The 13,049-nt window shown below is 45.9% G+C and overlaps 2 long non-coding RNA genes across 2 annotated transcripts; one reads left to right on the forward strand and one right to left on the reverse strand.

The window, feature by feature from the left end:
- Window positions 1-375: 375 nt before the first annotated feature.
- Window positions 376-3,432, reverse strand: LOC139084422 (uncharacterized). The gene is made up of 3 exons (XR_011541763.1): window positions 3,232-3,432; window positions 2,510-2,661; window positions 376-597 (listed from the first exon to the last, which is right to left on the reverse strand). It is a non-coding gene; the product is annotated as an uncharacterized lncRNA (long non-coding RNA).
- Window positions 3,433-7,890: 4,458 nt separating this feature from the next.
- LOC139084424 (uncharacterized) lies at window positions 7,891-12,626 on the forward strand. Its single transcript, XR_011541765.1, has 2 exons — window positions 7,891-8,445; window positions 10,241-12,626. It is a non-coding gene; the product is annotated as an uncharacterized lncRNA (long non-coding RNA).
- Window positions 12,627-13,049: the final 423 nt, after the last annotated feature.

The following is a 13,049-nucleotide window of genomic DNA, read 5'->3' on the forward strand; positions in this document are numbered from 1 at the left end:
TGCTTGACAAGCTATGCTATGGTGGGCATCCCACATATAAAGTAGAAGAAGATGGGCATGGATGTTAGCTCAGGGCCAGTCTTCCTCAGCAAAAAGAGGAGGACTGGCAGCAGATGTGAGCTCAGGGCTAATCTTCCTCAAAAAAACCCCCACAATTAACCCAATATAAATATAGGCCAATGAGCTGAACAGACATTTCTCCAAAGAAGACACACAAATGGCCACTGAGCACATGAAAAGATGTCCAACATCATCAGCCATCAGAGAAATACCGATCAAGGCCACAGAGAGAAGCCATTTCACACCCACAGCGTGGCTAGAATCAAAGACAGATGGTGAGTATGGGTGAGGATGTGGAGGAACTGGGACCCTCACCCGCTGCTGCAGGAATGTAACATGGTGTAGTCACTTTGCGAAAAGTCCTCCAGGCATCCAAACAGTGACACAGAGAGTGACCATCTGACCCAGCAGTTCCGCTCCCAGGCGTGCGCCCAAAAGAAATGAAAGCAGATGTCCATGCAAAAACTTGTGCAGGAATGTTCACAGCAGCCATAGTCAGAAGAGCCACAAAGTGGGCACAACCCAAATGTCCATCACCTGAGGAAAGGAGAAATACATCATGCTATAGCCGCACAATGGATATTATTCAGCAATCAAAGCAATGAGGGGCTGACACACGCCACAACACGGATGGACCCTGAAACCATTATGCTGAGGGAAAGGAGCCAGACACAGAAGGTCACACACTGTGTAATTCCATTCACAAGAAATGTGCAAAATGGGCCAATCCATAGAAACAGAAAGTGGATTTGTGTTTGCCTAGGCCCTAGGGGCTGGGGGAAATGGGACTGTCTCCTAACGAGGAGGGTGTTTCTTTAGAGGGATGGCTGTCCTAAAATCGACTGTGTTGATGTTGCACAATTCTGTGAATATACTAAAAAACTGAACTGCACACCTTCAGGTGTGGCTGGTATGTGAACGATTTCTCACTAAAGCTGTTCCCAGGATTAAAAGACAGCATTGTGCCTCGTCAACACAGAACGTAACCCCCAGAAGGGAGCACAGAATCTTGTTCACGCACCTTAAAGGATCTGAACTAGGGCCACAAAACCCAGAGGAATTCTATTAGTTAACATTCAAGGTACCAGCAAATCCTGAAATATTTACGAGGATTTCCATGTTTTAATTTTCAGAAAAAGTCACCAAAGGTTTAAAAACACATATTCACATGTCCAACATGTGAATGTCTGGAAAGAATCATCATCACACAGGGGGAAGGGAACATGGAGAAGTCATCAAATGGAAAGAATGTCAGAGTTTGGGTCACACGGATCTGCACCCTGAATGTGAAGGTGGACCCACACCACCACTCCACCCCCAGGGATGACCTCAGAAGTCAAAGAGGACAATTAATAACATCTCTTTCAAAAGCATCAGTTTGTGAAAAACTAAAATATTAAGAAATAAACATTTTGGAATCATGAATTGATTCTTCCAGACTCCCAGTTTTATTTTTTTATTTTTATTTTTTTAAAGATTTTATTTTTCTTTTTTCTCCCCAAAGCCCCCTGGCTTTGTACATAGTTGTGTATTTTTACTTGTGGATCCTTCCAGCTGTGGCATGTGGGATGCCACCTCAGCATGGCTTGATGAGCGCTGCCATGTGCATGCTCAGGATTCGAACCGGTGAAACCCTGGGCCACCAAAGCAGAGCGTGCAAACTTAACCACTCAGCCACAGGGCCGGCCCCAAGACTCTCAGTTTTAAAACTATAAACTTGTGAAGAGTCCATTTCATAGGCACTGAAGGGACTCTCCTCCTCGTGGTTGGAGTGGATTCCAGATGTGACAGAAGCCTTAGGATACAACTGAAAAGAATCCACAGTGTTTGTAAAGGCCTCTTTGTTGACCCTGAATCTAACCCTAAACGCTCTATCACACAACAGACACAAATGCAGGTCAGCATGGCCAGCAGGCAGAGAAACGAAGGATCATGGGAAATTCAGTACGTTGCAGTGACATTGCAGAACGTGCGTCTATTAAAATTCATCAGGGTTTAATGTACCCTCCACGAGTGAGCAAACACAAATACAAAGTGGTTTTGGATTTGTCACAAAGGTATCTGTTCTTGATATCAATATTTATCCCCCTTCAGTTCACACGACCATCACTGACCACAATACGCCCCCCTGGGCGCACACCGCTTACCAGGGCCAAGGTGCCTCAGGGGCTGGTGCCACAGAAGTCCCAGCTACTTAGCTAGTGACATCTCTTACCTCCCCTCCCCTCCTCTGGCCTGGGAAGGTCACCCCACCCCAGCCTAGGGGCTCTCAGATGGCTGTCCTGACCTAGCCTTAGGTATAAGAAAAATCGGGGAGCCCTGGACAAAGAATGGCACCATTGTCCCCATAAGCAGTACCCACTGACTGGGCCACTGCCTCAGGGAAGGGCCAGGCCTTAACGGCTAACAGGAGGCATTGGCCACCTCAGGCACTGGCCAAGAGCCTTACCTGGGAGCTGGTGAGGGGCTGGGGGCCCCCGGACTGGAGGAGAGTAGGGGGAGCACATTGCCTTCTGTGGGCAGGAACCATGAGAGGTACCTGTCCACCAGGATGAAATAGACACAGTCTGAAGGACGAACGTGCAGGGCCCCGGGGAGTGGCTGGAAAATGAAACTCACGTTAACGTGTGGCTCTGGGTGTCGCCCCAGGCTGCTGACCCCAGCGATCGCAGGCTTGACTCAATGCAGGGAGGCCGTGGGACATGGGCTGTGTCCCCGAGGCTGGCCCACGAGCACCCAGGGCAATGCCAGAAAAGCTCCCACTGCAGAGGGCCTCACTAGACCCCTCAGTTCTGCCGGCATGTGAACTTCCTGGCACCTCCACCCTGACCCCACGCCCAGCAAGCACCTTCTGTGGGAAGCCTCCCTGACCGCCACCTGGGGTGCTCAGGTCACCCCACACTGGCTGTTAAGTCTGCCCACCAGGCTGTCGTCCTCACTAAGTAAGGACGGCCTGAAGGGCAAAGGCTGGAGGCAGAAGGAAAGGAGGACCCGCAGAAAGGAGGCGGGAAGTGAGAAGGAGAAACAGAAGACATGGAAAGGCTGACAGCTGGCTCTCGGGCAAATCCAAGCTCCCCCTTCTCCATGTGAAAACAAGAGCCCGGGTCATGGCCCCCACCCTTCACGAGGGGCTTTACGAAAGCAAACCGCTCACAGACATCGATTCCGTACCTTCTGAGTGATGAGGCTCAACGCAAAGAACAGGTAATACTCAAACGGACCGGAAGGCAGCGCTAGGGGCAAACGGCACGGTTGCTGGCCACCCCCCAGCCCCGGTCCTCAGAGTGACCACAGTGGAGTCCCCAGGCGCTGGGGGTCCACAGACTTCTCCAGGGCGCGTGGAGGGACAAGCGTTTCATAGCAGGACTGGGCGGTTCCTAGTCCCTTCACTGCGCTGACGTTCGCACTGACGGTGCACAATCAAAGGTGGACACGACTGCTGGCGCCTGAGCCCAGATCAAGGTAGTGGCACCGGACCGTACCTGTGGTCACTGGACTCCTCGCCCTTAGCGCTCAGAGTAAAAGAAAGAAAAGCCAGTTGAGGCCAGAAAGATCATCACTTGTGTTCAGTCTCTCCCTGGAGACAGAGCTGGACAGACGGAGGCGCAGACGGAGCCCCGTGCACAGCTGGAAGCCGCTGTCGGGAAGCGCGGGGCGGGTGTGGAGTCGCCGCTGGACCCGCTGCTTTTCCGTGGGACGCGCGGTGACTTGAAGGAACCGCCTGCGGAGGATTCAGACTCCATGCGCTATTTATGTTCACGTGTTGCTTGAAAGTGCGCCTCTGTGAAGCGTCTCAGTCTGAATTTCTACATGACCAACACCGGTAGACTTGACCCCACACACAGCTCTGGGGGCTTCGAGAACCTTCCGTCGCGGCCCGGGCCTCCCACGCTCTCCGGCTCCGCTCCCCGCCGACGCCCTGCGGCCCCAACCCGGACCCTCCCGGGCCTGCCCCCGCCGCCCCATGAAGCGGCTCCGTCCCCTCCCGCCTGGGCGTCCGCGGGACACAGCGCCCGGAGTCCCCGTCGCTCCGGCCCGCCGCGCCCCACACGGCCAGCTCCCAGCAGCCTCACCAGCCAGGCGCGCTCGCAGATCCGCCCCCGCGGTCACGAGGCCATTGGTCCCGAGCGCCTGGGGGCGGGCCGATGGCCGGAATCCCGCTTTCCATTGGCTTTTGCTCGATGCGCGGAGTGTGACGCTTTCTGATTGGATGCGCGTTTGGCGGGAAGGCTGTGGATGGCGCAAGGTGAGGGGAGCCCTGGGCGTACCGGTGCGTTCTCGAACCTTTGGTTGGAGCGGCGGGAGCGCCCACTGGGTGGCGCACAGGATGTTACCGAACGTGACACCAGGCGGGCCTTGGTGAGCCTCTGGACGGTGCCCCCAGGTCTGCCGTAGAAAGACGGCCTTAGCGGCAGGAAGCAGGGGATGGAGGAGGTCAGCAGAGAGCCGGGGACACGGGAGAACCCCTCCCTGCCCGTGTGCCGGGAGAGTGGGTCTTTCCTCTCAGTCAGCTTGGCTGCCATGACGAAATGCCACGGACCAGGTGGCCTAAACACCGGAAGTTTATTTTCGCTGTGGACAAAATGGAGTCACATCTGTCAAGGCTGCTAACATGAAACTGGGAGGCCATTAAGGAAACGGGGCTCAGGCAGGAACGCCACTCTCTACCAGAGGGAATATCACTTTTTCTTTCTTTTTTTTGGTGTGGTAGATTGGCCCTGAGCTAACATCTGTTGCCAATCTTCCTCTATTTTATATGTGGGGTGCCACCACAGCATGGCTTGATGAGCCATGTGTGGGTCCATATCCAAGATCCGGCCTGGCGAACCTGGGCAGCAAAGCAGAGTGCGTGAAGTTAACCACTACACCACCTGACCAGCCCCAGGAATATAACTTTTGCACTGTGCTTTGCTGTTGTCATCTTGACCTTCTTCCTAGAAATGTGCTGACTCCTGTAGATAAGAACTTTCTACCGTAGAAATGGCCTTAGCAACTGATCGTGTATGGCCAAGAAGTAACAGTTATTGCCAGCTCTAATGACAAATTTTCAAAACAACCTGTGTAATTTTTCTTTTTGCCTTTATAAACCCCTGCCTCCTTTGTCTTTCTTGGAACACATTTTGGGTTTCTGCCTGAATCTGTGTCTCCCGAATTGCAATTCTGATTGCCCAAATAAATATCTGCTATTTGAATGTAGTGAATTTTTCCTCAGTTGATATTTCTTGGTGTAGTCGGCAGATCCAGAGCAACTGAGCGCGGACCCTGGTGCTGCCATGGACACGTGGAAGGCACCTCCAAGACAGGCTTGTTCTCTCGTGTTTCCGTTGGTGAGCCTCAGAGCTCCAGCAGTAAGTTCTCCTGGATCCGAAGCTCCTATTTTCGTTTGAGGTTCAGAGCAGATTTTATTTGGAAGGACTAACTGGTTCTGTCCTTTGGAGGGAGGATTCCGTCCTCACCTTAACTAGGCGGAGAATTCAGGTGTAAGGACATTTCTTGGTGAGTGTTATTGGAGGTCTAGTAGGTTTTCATTTATTCAAGCGGCCACATTCTCTTACAATTCAAAATTCAGCTGTTCTTCGTAACCAACGCAGACCTCGTAGTTTCTCCTCTTGTCCAAATGGGGGTCCTCCTACTCCGAAGGTAAGACACATTGCTCCTTCCGACCCTTTTTGGGTTGTTTCTCGGTGACTAGAAATCCAGCAGAAGTTTTGGGACTCTGTCCATGACGCGCACTGGTCTCACAGGGCCTCGCAATGAAGAACAGACCCTGTTCTTGGGTCAGAGGAACTTGATAAGTTTATCCTGAAGGCACAGATGAAGGATTGGTCATCCTAGGACCTTGAGCAACCTGACACCACTTGCTGCTCAGGAATCTCTGAGACATGTAAAAGAGATCAACGGCCCATTGGTGACACTCTGAGAAGTGGTCCTCACAGGCAGCACATACCTGACCCAAGACATAGACCCTCCTGCCTTGGTCATCTGAGAATAGCCCTCTCTAAATTATGGGGAACAATTGTTCTAGAACAGCCATAAGTGGTTAACCTCCTTTGGGAACCCCAGCTGGATTTATGTTTAAAGAATATGGTCCCTCTTCTTGTAAATTTTTACCTCAATGGACCCATTTTACCCAAGAATGATTTAAAACTTTCTTGGCCCTAATGGGGCTCATTTGAAATACCTCAATTAGTTGATTTGCATGCACGGTTAGAAAATAAGAGATCTAAAACTAAGCAAGTGGAAATGGGTGAACTTCTGAGATAATTTGGAATGGTAATGGCTGCTCTGGGGAAGCTTTGTTTCAGATCTTCCACCTTAAGGGTCCCCCTTAAAAGAGAGGATTCCAACCCCTCAGAGACAATGTAATGTGAGCTTCAGTTGCTATGCAGGAGCTTCCAAAAGACAAAGGTGCTTCAACACAGCTCTAAAAAGGATCCTCACAACATGCAAAAAGAAAAAGCCAACCTTTTTTTTTAGTAAAAACCTTTGGCCACCTGAGCAGGTAACCTTAATTTAGTCCCTCTGCCAGGAACACAATTTGGATCCAACTCTTCTTTTCAGTTTTGTATCTGAGACGTGGCTAACATCTTTAAAGATCTCTGTTGTGTCTCTCTCTGTGTCTATGTATGTATGTCTGTCTCTCTCTATATATGAGATTTTTCTACCTCTGGATGGTATTGCCAAAATTAAACATTTATATAAATTAAGCATCCCTAAAACTTTCAGAAATATAGAAACTAACTCAAATGCTTTTCAAGTTCAAGTGATCAGAGATAATCTGTGATAAAAAATTGTTCAAGTTTGTTGGTTTAATAAGAACAGACATGTCCTCAGAGTCATCAGTATTGAATGTAAAGCAAATGTACAACTTTTCTCCCTGGGTCCACTGGCTGCATAGGCTCCTGCTGTTTCTGTTGCAGAATTTGTCTGCAGGGGGAATGACTTGGGGTGGTGGTTAAATATTTACTGTCTGATCCAAACATATGTCAAAAACAAGCATTGAAAGAAATGTAAAGAAGAGAAAAGTTTGTACTAAGTTAAACTAAATAGATATTCATTGAGCGTCTAAACCATTTCGGGTAGGACGGTATGCTGAGACTGATTGCTAAACATAAGTTTCTCTAGTTTTGGCTTTCTAACTTTTCTTTAGAGACACAATTGTCTCTCTGTCTATTTGCGTTATCAATAGACATGTTTTGTGCCAGATGAAAAATTTGCTGTAATGAGACATATGCTCCTGGAAATTATGAAACGTGTCTGTGGGTTTGCTAATCTACTACAGATGCTACTATGTGATAGACAGGTCACAGTTGCCTGCCTCCTAGTTTTCAGTGGAAAGCAGAAATTACAAATAGTTTTAAAACAATTTGGTAGAAGAGCTGAGAATACAAATGAACCAGAGAAAAGACCAGAACACTCAGAGTGTAAATTAACTCTGTGCACGCTGTGTGCGTTGATGCTGAGAGAATGCGGGCAGAGCAGTGGGCGCCCCTTTGTCAGATGAGAAGCAGTGGAATCTCATGGAGCTTTCTCCTACTCTAAAAGGATTGACTGTCACTTCTCATCTTCAAACTGTGGTCAGAGACCATGGATAAGTTATTATTAACACTTATTTAAATGGAAAATGTACATGATGCCTACATTTATCAACATAGATAAGTGGATAATCTAAATCTTCAATTTTTATGTATTATATGTATTTTGTGTATTATATATTTTAATATCAATAATACATATATAAATAAAAAATAATTTTATAAAATGGAAAATAGAATACATATATGGCACATACTAAAAATAGGCAATACATGTCAGTTTATTAAATTATTTCAGTTACTCATATGGTTTTATTTATGTAAGTGTGTGCTGGACCATGATACACACTCTCCTTCTTGCTATGGGATGCTCTGAAAGCCACTGCTCTTAAACCACAGTAAACTGAGCAACAGAAGGGTCCATGTGCCAGATGGAGAGGCCCACACAAGATCACCCACCGTTTCTGCCCTGCACATGCACAGCGATGACTCCTCAAGGCCAGGCTGGAATCCCTCTCTGACAGCCTCCCACTTTGTTGCCTTGTCTTTTCAGATTGACAGCCAGGCAGCATCTGTGTTAAAAAGAACTTCTCCCATTTCTTAGAACTGCGTGCGAGGCTGAGAATTCTGGAGGTGGCTTCCAAGATATTTACAGCTCTGCCATCTGTTTAGAAGTTGTTGTTCCATCTTTCAAATCTTTCTTCTGCCTGCTCAATCTAGAGCAACCCTCTTCAGCAAGAATGTGGGGATCTTGTGGCCTCTGCCTGTTCCGTCGTTCCCAGTCTAGCAGAGCAATGTCAGCATGAACCTGTAGACACGAGTGAGTCTCGTTCTGTAATCTCCAGAAAAGGTATGGTTTATATCATGTAGAAGGAGTTTATACTCACTTAGTGTGATGTGTAGGCAATTATGCTATCCTCTAAGAGTAAGACCTGTAAGTATTCTCTAACAACTGCCTTGCATCACTTTTTTGAAGATAAACTTTGTACGTTTTTTGAAATTAAGAAAATGACTACATATGAAGAGTAGACAAGGAAAATAGGGTATGTGATTTCAGTAAGAGAAAGTATGAAGGATGAAGATGCATTTTTTGTTAAAGGAAAATTAGAAAGTAATTTTATCCTAAAATAAAATGATTGTTCAAAAATAGGAAAGAAAAAGAGAGGACAAAACCTAAATAAACATAGAAAGTTGCAGAAGGTTTATGAAAAGGGAATCTTTAAAAAGAAATTGTGTTGTATGGTCAAGCTGGGTAAGATTGAAAAGAATTTATTTAAAAATGAATTTTAATATCGAAAGGACACTGGTACAAAATTAGAATTTGGTTTTTCTCTTTTTTGAAGGACAAAGTCTTCTCAGATTATTGGTCTGCTCTTTATAAGAAATTGTAAACAAAGTTTCTTTACCTTTAATGTAATCTGCCTAGGAAACAGATTCTGTGTTTTATCTTTCCCAAGTCTTCTGTTACATAGAAAAGCTGGGTTTTGCTCAGAACTATGTAAGTGTGTTGACCCTTAAAATCTCTTTTTCACTTTGGTTAAATGGATAATTAAGTATTGTTTCATAAAAATCCATGATATTTTTGGTGAAATGTTTTAAAACCTTTTCGATATTTTTTGACAAACTTTCAAAAAATCAAATTCTAAATAGTCTTTTTATTGACCTGAGAGATAGTAAACTAATTAGGCTTATTTGATATGCTAAGTTACACGGGAAGCATTGTCAAATAAGGAATAACAATTAGCCTTCTTGATGTTATGTCTTTATAAGTATAGGTTATAAGAGTTCCAGGAATTATGTAAACTTCCTGGGAGTCTAATGTGTCCTGGAATAAAATGTGTGTCATGAAAATTGAGGCTCACAGTAAATATCAGGAAAGCGCCTCAGCTGACTTCCCTGCAAAGGCAGCGACAACAGAGTCTATGAAGGTTGTGACACATGTGGATGAAATCCACTCTGCTTCTCTTGCAAAAAAAAAAATTGGCCTCTCATTGACAGACTTTTGCCATCCTGATGTCCTTGTAACACAGCAACAGTCTGCTCCTGACTCAGAGAAAATAAGGAGGGTGAACAATGGCTGTAAATTCAACAAACAGTAGGGGCTCTGGGAAACCCAAGACGGCTGCTTGGTTCTTCCCATTTCCTGACAAGCTCCATTTTTTTCTTTTTTACATTCCTTCACCCACCACAGTGCATTAAGAGCCACTATTCTTTCCGCAGAGGCCTCAGAACTCCTCCCTCTGGGACCTGTGAACATGTACAGCTGGATTTCATTCTATTGCTACCTAGTATGGGTTATTAACATGTTCTTGTTACTGTCTGTGTTTCCTGGATGGGTTAAAGCCTTTCCCTTGCCACAAAGCTGATGCCCTCACAATGGCAGAGAAACTGCTAGAACACAAGCTTCCCACTTGGGATGTACCTACCACAATCCCCAGTGATCAAGGCACCCGCTTCACTGGGCAAATCATACGAATCTTAATGAAAACCTTTCAAACTTCTTGGAATTTCACTATTCCCATCATCCTCAGTCATCAGGCAAAGTCGAGAAAACTACTGGAAGAACTGGAATCAAGCAGAAGAAATAGTAAATTACTTGAGACTATGTGAACTGAGGAGGATGTTCTAATGTTTTGTTTTTCCAGATTTAAAGAAATCTTTTCTCTTAAGCCATCGACAGTTTGGTAGGACACACCTTTGTGAAGAAAAATGAAACATTTATCTTTTCTCTGTACCTGATCCCTCCAGAATTTGGAAACACTCAGTGAGTATTCTTATTTTCACTTGTATATATGATCAGGCCAAGTTTTAATATAAACAAATTAGTTTTACTGTGATTACCTTGGCCAAAAAAATTGAGGATATTTGTAGAGAGAAAAATTCTGTTTGCACCTTTGTAGACATTAGATTCTAGTCCTGTTAATTATCTTGAGGTTTGTTGCATACTGTGGACTGGACTCCCCTGGCCTAAGGTATTGCCTTTGGCCTTGCTGACTGTTGGCAGTGCCCTCTTTGGAGAACATGGACTAACTCCACATGGGACAGTCACCAGCAGATCGGTGTCTGTTGGTCCACAACCTTCTGCTGCTCCCCTGTTGTCTTATGTGAGTGTGACCAGCTCCTGTGAGTCTCTACTGTCTTATCCCCAGCCCATCATCAACAGGTTAAAGACACTTTCCTGGATCCCAATTTAAAGGATCCTGTTGGTCACAGTCTCGAGCCTGGTGACTGGGCATTCTGGAAGCATCCTCAGAGGAGGACAGCCTTCAGCCCCACTGGAAAGGACCTTACCAAGTGCTCCTGACCGCTAAACACTGCTACAGAACTAGAAGGCACTGCATACTATGTGCCCCTTCTGGGTACACCTTCCAGCTACAGGGAACCGTGAGCTTATGAATGTCTAGACAGCTGGCATGTGGCAGGACAATGCCTTTAGGATATTATAATATTTCTTTTCAAATTCTTTTTACAGGAGAAACTCAACTACAATCTCATAGATCTAGGCGAGACTTGGAGACCACATTTTACACCCCATCTACTCTCCACTGATTACCATTGCCAAAGGCTTTGTCCCTTGGATTCATGTTGTCCATGTGACCTGTTGATAAAAAGTTTATCCCTAACCATAGCTACACTGGCAAATTCTACCGCTCGAACCTTAGCTCAACAACAACGATTCCTGATCCCCTAGTCAGGGTCATATTAGATAATCGCATGGCACTCACTTATTTCCTTGCAGAACAGGGTGGCATCCATGTTGTAGCCAACAACCTCTGCTGTACCTGCATCAACTCTGCTGGTGACATTGAGAAATAACTTGGAAAAATTATTAAAATATCACAGGATGTCTCCAGTCCAATGTCTTTCAATGACACTCTCTGGTTCCCTATCGATGTTTTCAGCTGGCTTCCTTCAGGTATAGGTGCTTGGATGAGAGGAGGACTTCAAACACTGCTTATGATTATTAGAATTGTGCTATGTGTATTTGTATTTAAGCTTCTTATGCTACTACTCACTCAGATCTTCTCCAAGTTACACTAATAATTATTGTCCTGGTTTGCATGATCTTTGTCACCTTCAAGCTACTAATGACTTGCATTTCTCAGTGTTGTGTGTCTCTACCTCTAGAATAATAATTGTTCAGTGACTTGAGATGATTGACCAATCTTCAAACTCCGAAGGACTTGATACTTTTCCAGATAGAGACTGTGCCTAAGACTCATTTCCTGACCTCCTCCTCATTGCTCAGATGCCGCCAGAGCCTCTGACTACGTTGCTCTTACTGATGATTGAGCACGTTGCTCCCCTCAGCAAAGGACATGACTTCCAAGAAAAGAGCATTCCTAGCAATGAGGGAAATATCAATACATCAAACACTTGATCCAAGATGCTTTCTGCTGCAAGGTCTTGATCAGAAGAGGAAATGTGGACAGTGATAACAAAATGGAGTAACATCTGTCAAGGCTTCTAAAATGGAGCTGGGAGGCCATTAAGGAAATGGGACTCATGGAGGCACACCACTCTCTACCCAGATGGAATGTTAACTTTTTTTTTTTTTTGAGGACAATTAGCCCTGAGCTAACATCTGCTGCCAATCCTCCTCTTTTTGCTGAGGAAGATTGGCCCTGAGCTAACATCTGTGCCCATCCTCCTCCTCTTTATATGTGGGATGCCTACCACAGCGTGACTTGCCAAGCAGTGCCATATCCACACCCAGGATCCGAACCGGCGAACCCAGGGCCACTGAAGTGAAATGTGCGAACTTAACAGCTACACCACTGGGCTGGCTCCTTGGAATGTTAACTTTTGAGCTGTGCTTCTCTGTAGTCATCTTGACCTTCTTTCAAGAAATATGCTTACTCTCAAAGATAAGAACTTCCTGCCTTAGAGACAGCCTTAGCAACTGATCACATATAGCCAAGAAGTAACAGTTGTTGCCAGCACCAATCACAAATTTTGCAAAACGACCTGTGTAATTTTTCTCTTTTTGTCTCTATAAACCCTTACCTCCTTGTTTTCCTCAGAACACAATTTGGGTTTCTGCCTGGATCTGCGTCTCCCAAGTTGCATTTCTAATTGTCCAAAGAAATATCTGCTATTTGAAGTGTAGTGGATTTTTCCTCAGTAGACACCTCATACTTCTGGAGGCCAGGATTCCCGGATCCAGGTCTGGGAGGGTTGATTTCTGGTGAGGCCTCTCCTCCTGGTCCACAGAGGGCTGCCTTCTTGCTTTGCTCACATTGGGGAGGGGGAGAGAGCAAGTTTTCTGGTGCTTCTTCTGATAAGGATACTCATCCTCTCGGGTCAGGGCCCGCCCTTATGACCTCATTTAACCTTAACTACTTCTTGTCTCCAAATAGAGTCGCACTGGGGTTAGGGCTTCAAGATATGAATTTTCTGGGGATAAAATTCAGTCTACAGCACCCTCCTTCCTCAGGGCTCCAACCACACCAT

Source organism: Equus przewalskii, chromosome 7, assembly GCF_037783145.1.
Source record: "Equus przewalskii isolate Varuska chromosome 7, EquPr2, whole genome shotgun sequence".
NCBI lineage: Eukaryota > Metazoa > Chordata > Mammalia > Perissodactyla > Equidae > Equus > Equus przewalskii.